We start from the raw sequence: 10,000 nt of genomic DNA on the forward strand, positions 1-10,000 counted from the left end.
ATGATCTCTAAGATCAAACACACACACACACACACACGTCACTAATATCTGTAGGATGAAGCAGCATTAATGCCTCAGTCCTGATGACATCATCATCATCTGATGCACAAACACACTGTCAACATTCCCAGCATATGTGAGGAATCACATACACTGAGACAGTCAGACGGGCATTTCACACCTGCTGAAAGGTGACACACACACACACACACACACACACACACACACTGGCCCTGTGTGTGTCGTCACCTTTCATTGGGAGTGAAATGTTCTCAGTGGAGCTGGAAACATCTCAATACCCGTCTGTCTGTCAGCAGCACTGTCTCACTGCATCATCACCTGTCTCACTGCATCATCACCTGTCTCACTGCATCATCACCTGTCTCACTGCATCATCACCTGTCTCACTGCATCATCACCCGTCTCACTGCATCATCATCACCTGTCTCACTGCATCATCACCCGTCTCACTGCATCATCACCTGTCTCACTGCATCATCATCTGTCTCACTGCATCATCATCACCTGTCTCACTGCATCATCATCACCTGTCTCACTGCATCATCATCTGTCTCACTGCATCATCACTTGTCTCATTGCATCATCATCACCTGTCTCACTGCATCATCACCTGTCTCACTGCATCATCACCCGTCTCACTGCATCATCACCTGTCTCACTGCATCATCATCTGTCTCACTGCATCATCACCCGTCTCACTGCATCTGCATCATCACCTGTCTCACTGTATCATCACCTGTCTCACTGCATCATCACTTGTCTCATTGCATCATCATCACCTGTCTCACTGCATCATCACCTGTCTCACTGCATCATCACCTGTCTCACTGCATCATCACCCGTCTCACTGCATCATCATCTGTCTCACTGCATCATCACCCGTCTCACTGCATCATCACCTGTCTCACTGCATCATCACCCGTCTCACTGCATCATCACCTGTCTCACTGCATCATCATCACCTGTCTCACTGCATCATCACCTGTCTCACTGCATCATCACTTGTCTCATTGCATCATCATCACCTGTCTCACTGCATCATCACCTGTCTCACTGCATCATCACCCGTCTCACTGCATCATCACCCGTCTCACTGCATCATCACCTGTCTCACTGCATCATCATCACCTGTCTCACTGCATCATCATCACCTGTCTCACTGCATCATCACCCGTCTCACTGCATCATCACCTGTCTCACTGCATCATCACCCGTCTCACTGCATCATCACCCGTCTCACTGCATCATCACCTGTCTCACTGCATCATCACCTGTCTCACTGCATCATCTGTCTCACTGCATCATCACTTGTCTCATTGCATCATCACCTGTCTCACTGCATCATCACCTGTCTCACTGCATCATCACCCGTCTCACTGCATCATCACCTGTCTCACTGCATCATCACCTGTCTCACTGCATCATCACCCGTCTCACTGCATCATCACCTGTCTCACTGCATCATCACCCGTCTCACTGCATCATCACCCGTCTCACTGCATCATCATCTGTCTCACTGCATCATCATCTGTCTCACTGCATCATCACTTGTCTCATTGCATCATCACCTGTCTCACTGCATCATCACCCGTCTCACTGCATCATCACCTGTCTCACTGCATCATCATCTGTCTCACTGCATCATCACCCATCTCACTGCATCATCACCTGTCTCACTGCATCATCACTTGTCTCATTGCATCATTATCACCTGTCTCACTGCATCATCACCTGTCTCACTGCATCATCACCCGTCTCACTGCATCATCACCCGTCTCACTGCATCATCACCTGTCTCACTGCATCATCACTTGTCTCATTGCATCATCATCACCTGTCTCACTGCATCATCACCTGTCTCACTGCATCATCACCTGTCTCACTGCATCATCACTAGGGGTGTCCATGGTTAACCGATTAACCGATTAACCGTTAAAAATTGCGTAACCGAGTGAAACATTTTGCTCGGTTAAGTGGCGTCAATGGCGTGCATTGAATTTAGTTGTAATACATTTTTGCACCACCAGAGACCGCTAGACCAGTTTTCTAATATGAAGCGGGCAAAGAAAGCGCGCGTCCGAGAGTGAAGGCTGTGCGCGAGCCAGAAACAAACATAGTATCCGCGCCACTGATCGCAGCACAATAATATCTTTCTGCAGAGCCGCAGCTTTACCCCAGTAGTTTTACCCCGCGCATGCGCAGTTTCATCACAACAGTTTTACCCGCAGAGTCCGTTTACCGTTACATTAACCCATACAATTTGTATTATGCATTTCCTAAACATGTACTTGCTAATCAAACACTTTATATGAACAAACTACTAATCTATAAAACACAATCGGTCTTCCGACCTTTTACTATTGTGTTGATAAGCGCGAGGGAGAGAGAGCAATGCAGCGCTCGTGTTGTTTGAAGGCGGTGAGAGTGCGCGCGCGCGCGGCCGGGGCTCTCTCACTGTTTGTTCTTATGCGCCCTGTCCACTGATCTAAATAATTAGTTGTTACGACGACTTATTTGTTCCCTCGTTTTAATAAATCGTGGACACGTTGAACTAATTCCCTCCCTCATTTTGATTTAACGAATTACAACGTGGCCAAACACAGTTTGATACTTTTAGTGAATGCTAAAGACCTATTTTTTGTGAATTGGTGAATATTCAGGTGAATTATTTCGTGGCCACGAATTAATAATTTAATTATTAAACTGTTTTTCTTACCTGTGAAGATAGCTCTTCAGTGAAGGCCGACTATTCTCGTACAGCTTTTTATTCCTTTTTTTTGTGTGAATTGGTGAATATTCAGGTGAATTGTTTCGTGGCCACGAATTAATAATACCTCAGCACGTTTTACAAGACCCTTCTCGATCGCAGCGGCAACGAGCACTTTGATCACTTGATTTAAAAAACAAAACATTTCAGCGCTAGATCGCCTAAAAAAAAAAAAAAACGAACGAAATGAATGCTCTGCTAGTTAACTGGAGATGTGCCGCGAGATGTTTCAAAAGTGGTGGGGACAATATCGACCTTAGAAAATAGTGGTGAGGACATGTCCCACCGGCAAATTACGCCTATCTCGGGGTTGCGGCGCGCACACTATGGTTAACCGAGTATTAACCGCTAAGGGCCTCGGTTAACGGTTAATGAAAAACTTGAAAACGTGCAGCCCTAATCATCACCCGTCTCACTGCATCATCACCCGTCTCACTGCATCATCACCCGTCTCACTGCATCATCACCCGTCTCACTGCATGTTACGATCAGGCACACTAACCGCAACATAAAATGACTGCAACGTCAGTTGGACTCGTTTTGTCTAGGGGTTTATTAAACAAAGAATAAATAAATTGCCAACAAAACAGAAAATGGGAGATCAACTACAACAGAAGAAACGATGCAGGAAGGTCAATCATTGGTGTGGTTGCCAGAAAACAGATCTCTCCTCTGTACGGAGTGCCTGAGGTTTTAAAGGGTGTCTCTCCGCCCACCCGTCACCGATCACACCTGCACACAATAACCAATTAAAACATACTGCAGAGCAGCCAAACATTAGACAAGGAAACAGAGCCACCACAAATAGTGGAGGGACGTAACACTGCATCATCACCTGTCTCACTGCTTAATCATCTGTCTCACTGCATCATCACCCGTCTCACTGCATCATCACCTGTCTCACTGCATCATCATCTGTCTCACTGCATCATCATCTGTCTCACTGCATCATCACTTGTCTCATTGCATCATCATCACCTGTCTCACTGCATCATCACCTATCTCACTGCATCATCACCCGTCTCACTGCATCATCACCTGTCTCACTGCATCATCATCTGTCTCACTGCATCATCACCCGTCTCACTGCATCATCACCCGTCTCACTGCATCATCACTTGTCTCATTGCATCATCATCACCTGTCTCACTGCATCATCACCTGCCTCACTGCATCATCACCCGTCTCACTGCATCATCACGTCTCACTGCATCATCACCCGTCTCACTGCATCATCACCTGTCTCACTGCATCATCATCACCTGTCTCACTGCATCATCACCTGTCTCACTGCATCATCACCTGTCTTACTGCATCATCATCACCTGTCTCACTGCATCATCACCTGTCTCACTGCATCATCACCTGTCTCACTGCATCATCATCACCTGTCTCACTGCATCATCATCACCTGTCTCACTGCATCATCATCTGTCTCACTGCATCATCACCTGTCTCACTGCATCATCACCTGTCTCACTGCATCATCACCCGTCTCACTGCATCACCCGTCTCACTGCATCATCACCTGTCTCACTGCATCATCACCTGTCTCACTGCATCATCATCTGTCTCACTGCATCATCACTTGTCTCATTGCATCATCACCCGTCTCACTGCATCATCACCTGTCTCACTGCATCATCACCTGTCTCACTGCATCATCATCTGTCTCACTGCATCATCATCTGTCTCACTGCATCATCACCCGTCTCACTGCATCATCACCTGTCTCACTGCATCATCACCTGTCTCACTGCATCATCAGCCGTCTCACTGCATCATCACCTGTCTCACTCTTCTGCCAGCCCAGGTGTAAAGTCTGACCTTGATTGATTGAGTGTAATAACTGTATGAGAGTCTGAAGGGAATCTCACACACACACACACACACACACACACTGATTGAATCGTCTTGTATCTCGTAAGTGAGTGTGTGACACAGATCTCAAGCTCATTTTAATCTCCTCTCACTGGAACAGAAGCAGTTTTTACAGACCCAGAAACTGATCAGATGAAGAGCACAAGAGCTTCATGAAACTCAGTTTCGCTTCTCAATTCAAGCGTCAGCAATAAAGAGAATGAAAGAATGAATGATTGCCTCATTTACGTGCAACAATATTGTGATATTAGTGCTGCAACAACGAATCGATAAAATCGATAACCGATAAAAATAATTGCCTGTCACATCATCTTACAGCACTGAATAACATATGAAATTACATATTTTATGGACAAAACACAAACCTGGCCTCAGCAAAATGGAAAACAAAAACTGTAATTTTGTTGTTGGACATTAAATTTAGGTTTAGAGTTCTACATGTGAGTATTTTTATGAGAGCAGTAACTGTAACTTATAGAATGTAACTGGATATCAATGTAAGAAGAAATGATGAAGAAATTTCAGTAACACAGGAGCGAATGTGTGTTACCTTAATTTAAAAAAATGTCAGTAAAATAGAGAATAAATGTGTCTTTTTATCAGATTAATCAAAGAAATAAAGTGACAGATTAGTCGATTTCCAAAACAGGCCTAGACCCCCCCCATCTGACCCGTATCCATAGCAACTGAGGGGTCAAAGGTTAAAAGCTTGATCTGCAAATCTCCAAGGAGAGATGAAACCATCCTGATCTCAGACCAGAGAGAAAACACAGGACACGAGAGAGAGAGGGAGGGAGAGAGAGAGAGAGAGAGAGAGAGAGAGAGAGAGAGAGGGAGAGGGAGAGGGAGAGAGAGGGAGAGAGAGAGAGAGAGAGAGAGAGGCAGAGAGAGAGAGAGAGAGAGAGAGAGGGAGAGAGAGGGAGAGGGAGAGGGAGAGGGAGAAAGAGAGAGAGAGAGAGAGAGAGGGAGAGGGAGAGGGAGAGAGAGAGAGAGAGAGGGGGGGGGGGGGGGGGGGAGAGAGAGAGAGAGGGAGAGGGAGAGAGATTCATGTGACATCATAAGGAAATCATTCTAATTTGTAAGATCCTGTTCTCCTTGATGCTGATTGGTTGATTCTCTCTCTTGTGTATAAACTGGCTGATTTTTGCCCCCATTTTTCATGAGCTGAACTCAAAGATCTAAGACTTTTTCTATGTACAAAAAGGCCTATTTCTCTCAAATATTGTTCACAAATCTGTCTAAATCTGTGTTAGTGAGCACTTCTCCTTTGCCGAGATAATCCATCCACCTCACAGGTGTGGCATATCAAGATGCGGATTAGACAGCATGATTATTGCACAGGTGTGCCTTAGGGCTGTCCACAATAAAAGGCCACTCTAAAATGTGCAGTTTTATCTCACAGCACAATGCCACAGATGTCGCAAGTTTTGAGGGAGCGTGCAGTTGGCATGCTGACTGCAGGAATGTCCACCAGAGCTGTTGCCCGTGAATTGAATGTTCAGTCGGTTTGCATAACCAAAGAATTTCTGCACAAACTGTCAGAAACCGTCTCAGGGAAGCTCATCTACATGCTCGTCGTCCTCATCGGGGTCTCGACCTGACTGCAGTTCGTCGGCGTAACCGACTTCAGTGGGCAAATGCTCACATTTGATGGCGTCTGACACTTTGCTGATGTCAGCGTTGTGGATCGAGTGGCCCGTGGTGGCGGTGGGGTTATGGTATGGCCAGGCGTATGTTATGGACAATGAACACAGGGGCATTTTATTGATGGCATTTTGAATGCACAGAGAAACCGTGACGAGATCCTGAGGCCCATTGTTGTGCCATTCATCCACGACCATCACCTCATGTTGCAGCATGATAATGCACGACCCCATTCTGCAAAGATCTGTACACAATTCCTGGAAGCTGAAACATCCCAGTTCTTGCATGGCCAGCAAACTCACCGGACACATCACCCATGGAGCATGTTTGGGATGCTCTGGATCGGCGTATACGACAGCGTGTTCCAGGTCCTGCCAACATCCAGCAACTTCACACAGCCATTGAAGAGGAGTGGACCAACACTCCACAGGCCACAGTGGACCAACACTCCACAGGCCACATTCAACAACCTGATGATCAACTCTATGCGAAGGAGATGTGTTGCACTGCGTGAGGCAAATGGTGGTCACACCAGATACTGACTGGTTTTCGGACCGCCCCAATACAGTAAAACTGCACATTTTAGAGTGGCCTTTTATTGTGGACAGCCCTAAGGCACACCTGTGCAATAATCATGCTGTCTAATCTGCATCTTGATATGCCACACCTGTGAGGTGGATGGATTATCTCGGCAAAGGAGAAGTGCTCACTAACACAGATTTAGGCAGATTTGTGAACAATATTTGAGGGAATAGGCCTTTTGTGTACATAGAAATAGTCTTAGATCTTTGAGTTCAGCTCATGAAAAATGGGGGCAAAACAAAAGAGTTGCGTTTATAATTTTGTTCAGTGTATGTGAATATATAGTAAAGTGTAATTTATTCCTGTGATCAAAGCTGGATTTTCAGCATCATTACTCCAGTCTTCAGGGTCACATGATCCTAATATGATGATTTGATGCTCAAAAAACATTTATGATTATTATCAGTGTTAAAAACAGTTTCAGATTTCTGTAAAAACCGTGATGCATTTAATTAATATAAGTAGTTTAAGTATCACTTCTTCTACACACTGAAACACTTCTGACATTAATCATGTTCATCCAGATCAAAAAGTCGTCGATCTAATCAAATCCCTGCAGTCACAAGCTATAAAATCATAAAGTCAGTCCAACTGCAACTCTAAAGAACAAAACAATAAATCCTAAAGTACACTAATCAACATGATGAACATATCTGTGACCAATATCAAAGTTACCAATCCAAACGATTCAAAAAGAGAAGCGCCCTACGAAATATTGATGCAGAGACACATTTACTGTATGTGTGTAATTCATAATCTGCTGCATGTGTTTCCAGAATAAAAGTTTTTAAATAAACAGGTTTTTTTACATTTTGAGTTTTACTCCATGAATCATCTATTCAGAAAAAGCAACGTGACAGAATAAACTGACATTTAAATCAGACGTTATACTGATAAAACAAACCATAAAAGCCACACTGGCCTCACGAGACTGATGATCTGCGGCTCAGTGAGGTCACAGGGGTCAGAGGTCACGGGGGTCAGAGGTCACCGCTGACAGTGACATAACAGGCCATCAAACATCCCTCAGGACACTCGAGCTCCAGCTGACCAGAACACTGACTGACAGAATCGTCACACAAATGCTCAACACGACGTATTATTTTACGCAACAGAACATGGACATAAAAATGGTGTAGAACAAAGTTTTCTCAAAGTTATGAACAAATGTTCTTCCAGTAACATTAATAGAACATTCACTTAGTGTTCTCTGGACTTTAATAATGTTCTCAAAACATCAGCACAAAAACATCATTTATACATCGTTCATGGAATGTTTTTTAAATGTTTCTACTTGTTTCGGAACATCCAGAGAACATTCAAAAGTAACATTCCCATAATGTTTGAAGAATGATACAATGTAATGTTCACTTAACGATCATATAAGAAAAGAAAAAAACATTTAAAAAGCTGACTGTACAGAGAACCATAACTTAAAGTCCCACTGAAGTGCCTTATAACGCGCAGCTTTGTTTGATGCATTGACGTAATTCCCACTGAAACAGGAAGTCAAGGCGGGGCATATTGAATGGCTCCTCCCCCTTTTCAAACAGCCAGTATCGTTTAGTTCACCTCACAGAATGAAAGTGAATCTGAGCGCTGATGATACACTGAATTCAACAATAGAGATGTGAATAAATTCTAGCCATTTCATTCTTAACCAACGTACAGTTGAAGAACTAAATAAAACTTGAGCGTTTGAGCAACCGAACACACACTCCAACACATATTACGTGACGTCATAGGCGTAATTTGCGGGTGGGGCGGGTGGGACATGTCCCCACCACTTTTTGCTAAGGTCGACATTGTCCCCACCACTTTTGAAACATCTCGCGGCACGAATGTACCAATACAAATAAATAAAACATCTCCAGTTAACTAGCAGAGCATTAATTTCGTTCATTAGCTTCAGATTCTAGAGAGCATTTGATTGGACAGAAGATGTGATGAGAAGCGGTGACGTCACAAAAATCCATGATCCATTGTAGCGGAAGTGAGAGACTGAGATTTGAATGCTTTTATCTCCTAAATGCCAATTCTGTCATTGTTTTGGAACACACCAGCTGATTCATAACCTTAAGGCTAACATATTCTTACTAAAAGCTAAAAAACTTACATTTTGATTCCAGGGGGCCATTAAAGGGAACATTAGCTAAATGTTCTTATAATATATTTTAGTTAGCTGGGAATATTTTACATGGTTTGTTTCATTATCACGATTGGGGAGAGTTCATGTTAGGACACCGAAGACAGTGAACCCTGTCTGGAGGAAGACATGCATGTGCTAACCTGAATTACTCAGAATAAACACAGGAATTACTCAATTCTGCTGGATCCGTTCGGCACATTAAACCAAGAGTTATTTCGCTTGTTACAGAGATCGCTAAATATAGGCTAAGACAGTAAATTAAAAGCACATTGTGCAGAGATTTAATAAAACCCTTCATAAATACGTTCCCTCTGACTTATGGTTGATATACTCAATAAACTGAATTTCAACCAGAAATGAATGAATAAACTGAAGTCAGGTTTCACTGGATTCATTGATCAGGCCGAGATCCGTCCTATAAACCAGCACACATCACTCGTGTCTCAATCTGGGTCCAGTGAGGCTAACAAAGCAGAATTATGAGATAAAAAGTCGCAATTACCTTTTTTATTCCTTTGTGGAAACAAGCTTCAATAGTATTCTTACTCTCAAAGAACATTAAAACGGCTAAATGGTACAGCCACAGTCCGTTCTGCACTTCTTTAGTGTGTTCTCTGCAAGTATTCATTAATATTTTACACTAGTAGCTAAAGCCTCACATCTGAACACAGCACACGCTGAACCCGCTGCAGAGAGCCTGACTGACAGCTGTCAATCACACTGAAAATCAACAGGAAGTCCTTCCTGAAGCTTGAATATGTGGATGTCAGTGTGAACAGACTGAACATTCAATACAACAGGTATAGTTTAAAGAATCGTCATGCAGCTCTTCATTAAGGACAGTAAGAGACTCGATATTAAAGTCGAGCTGAATAACGACACTGTAGTCGTCTCGAGTTTCATGATAATCTGATGATGAGCTTTACACAGTTATTGAACTCAACTGAATTGATCTG

The 10,000-nt window shown here is 43.7% G+C and overlaps 2 protein-coding genes across 2 annotated transcripts in view; both read right to left on the reverse strand.

The window, feature by feature from the left end:
- The window catches only part of atf4a (activating transcription factor 4a), a 265,767-nt gene that overhangs the window by 235,079 nt on the left and 20,688 nt on the right, over positions 1 to 10,000 (reverse strand). The gene's annotated exons all lie outside the window — the stretch shown is intronic.
- The window catches only part of cacng2b (calcium channel, voltage-dependent, gamma subunit 2b), a 22,951-nt gene that overhangs the window by 10,769 nt on the left and 2,182 nt on the right, over positions 1 to 10,000 (reverse strand). The window lies entirely within an intron of this gene.

The sequence above is a fragment of the Squalius cephalus genome (genome assembly GCF_949319135.1).
Source record: "Squalius cephalus genome assembly, chromosome: 10".
Taxonomy (NCBI): Eukaryota; Metazoa; Chordata; class Actinopteri; order Cypriniformes; family Leuciscidae; genus Squalius; species Squalius cephalus.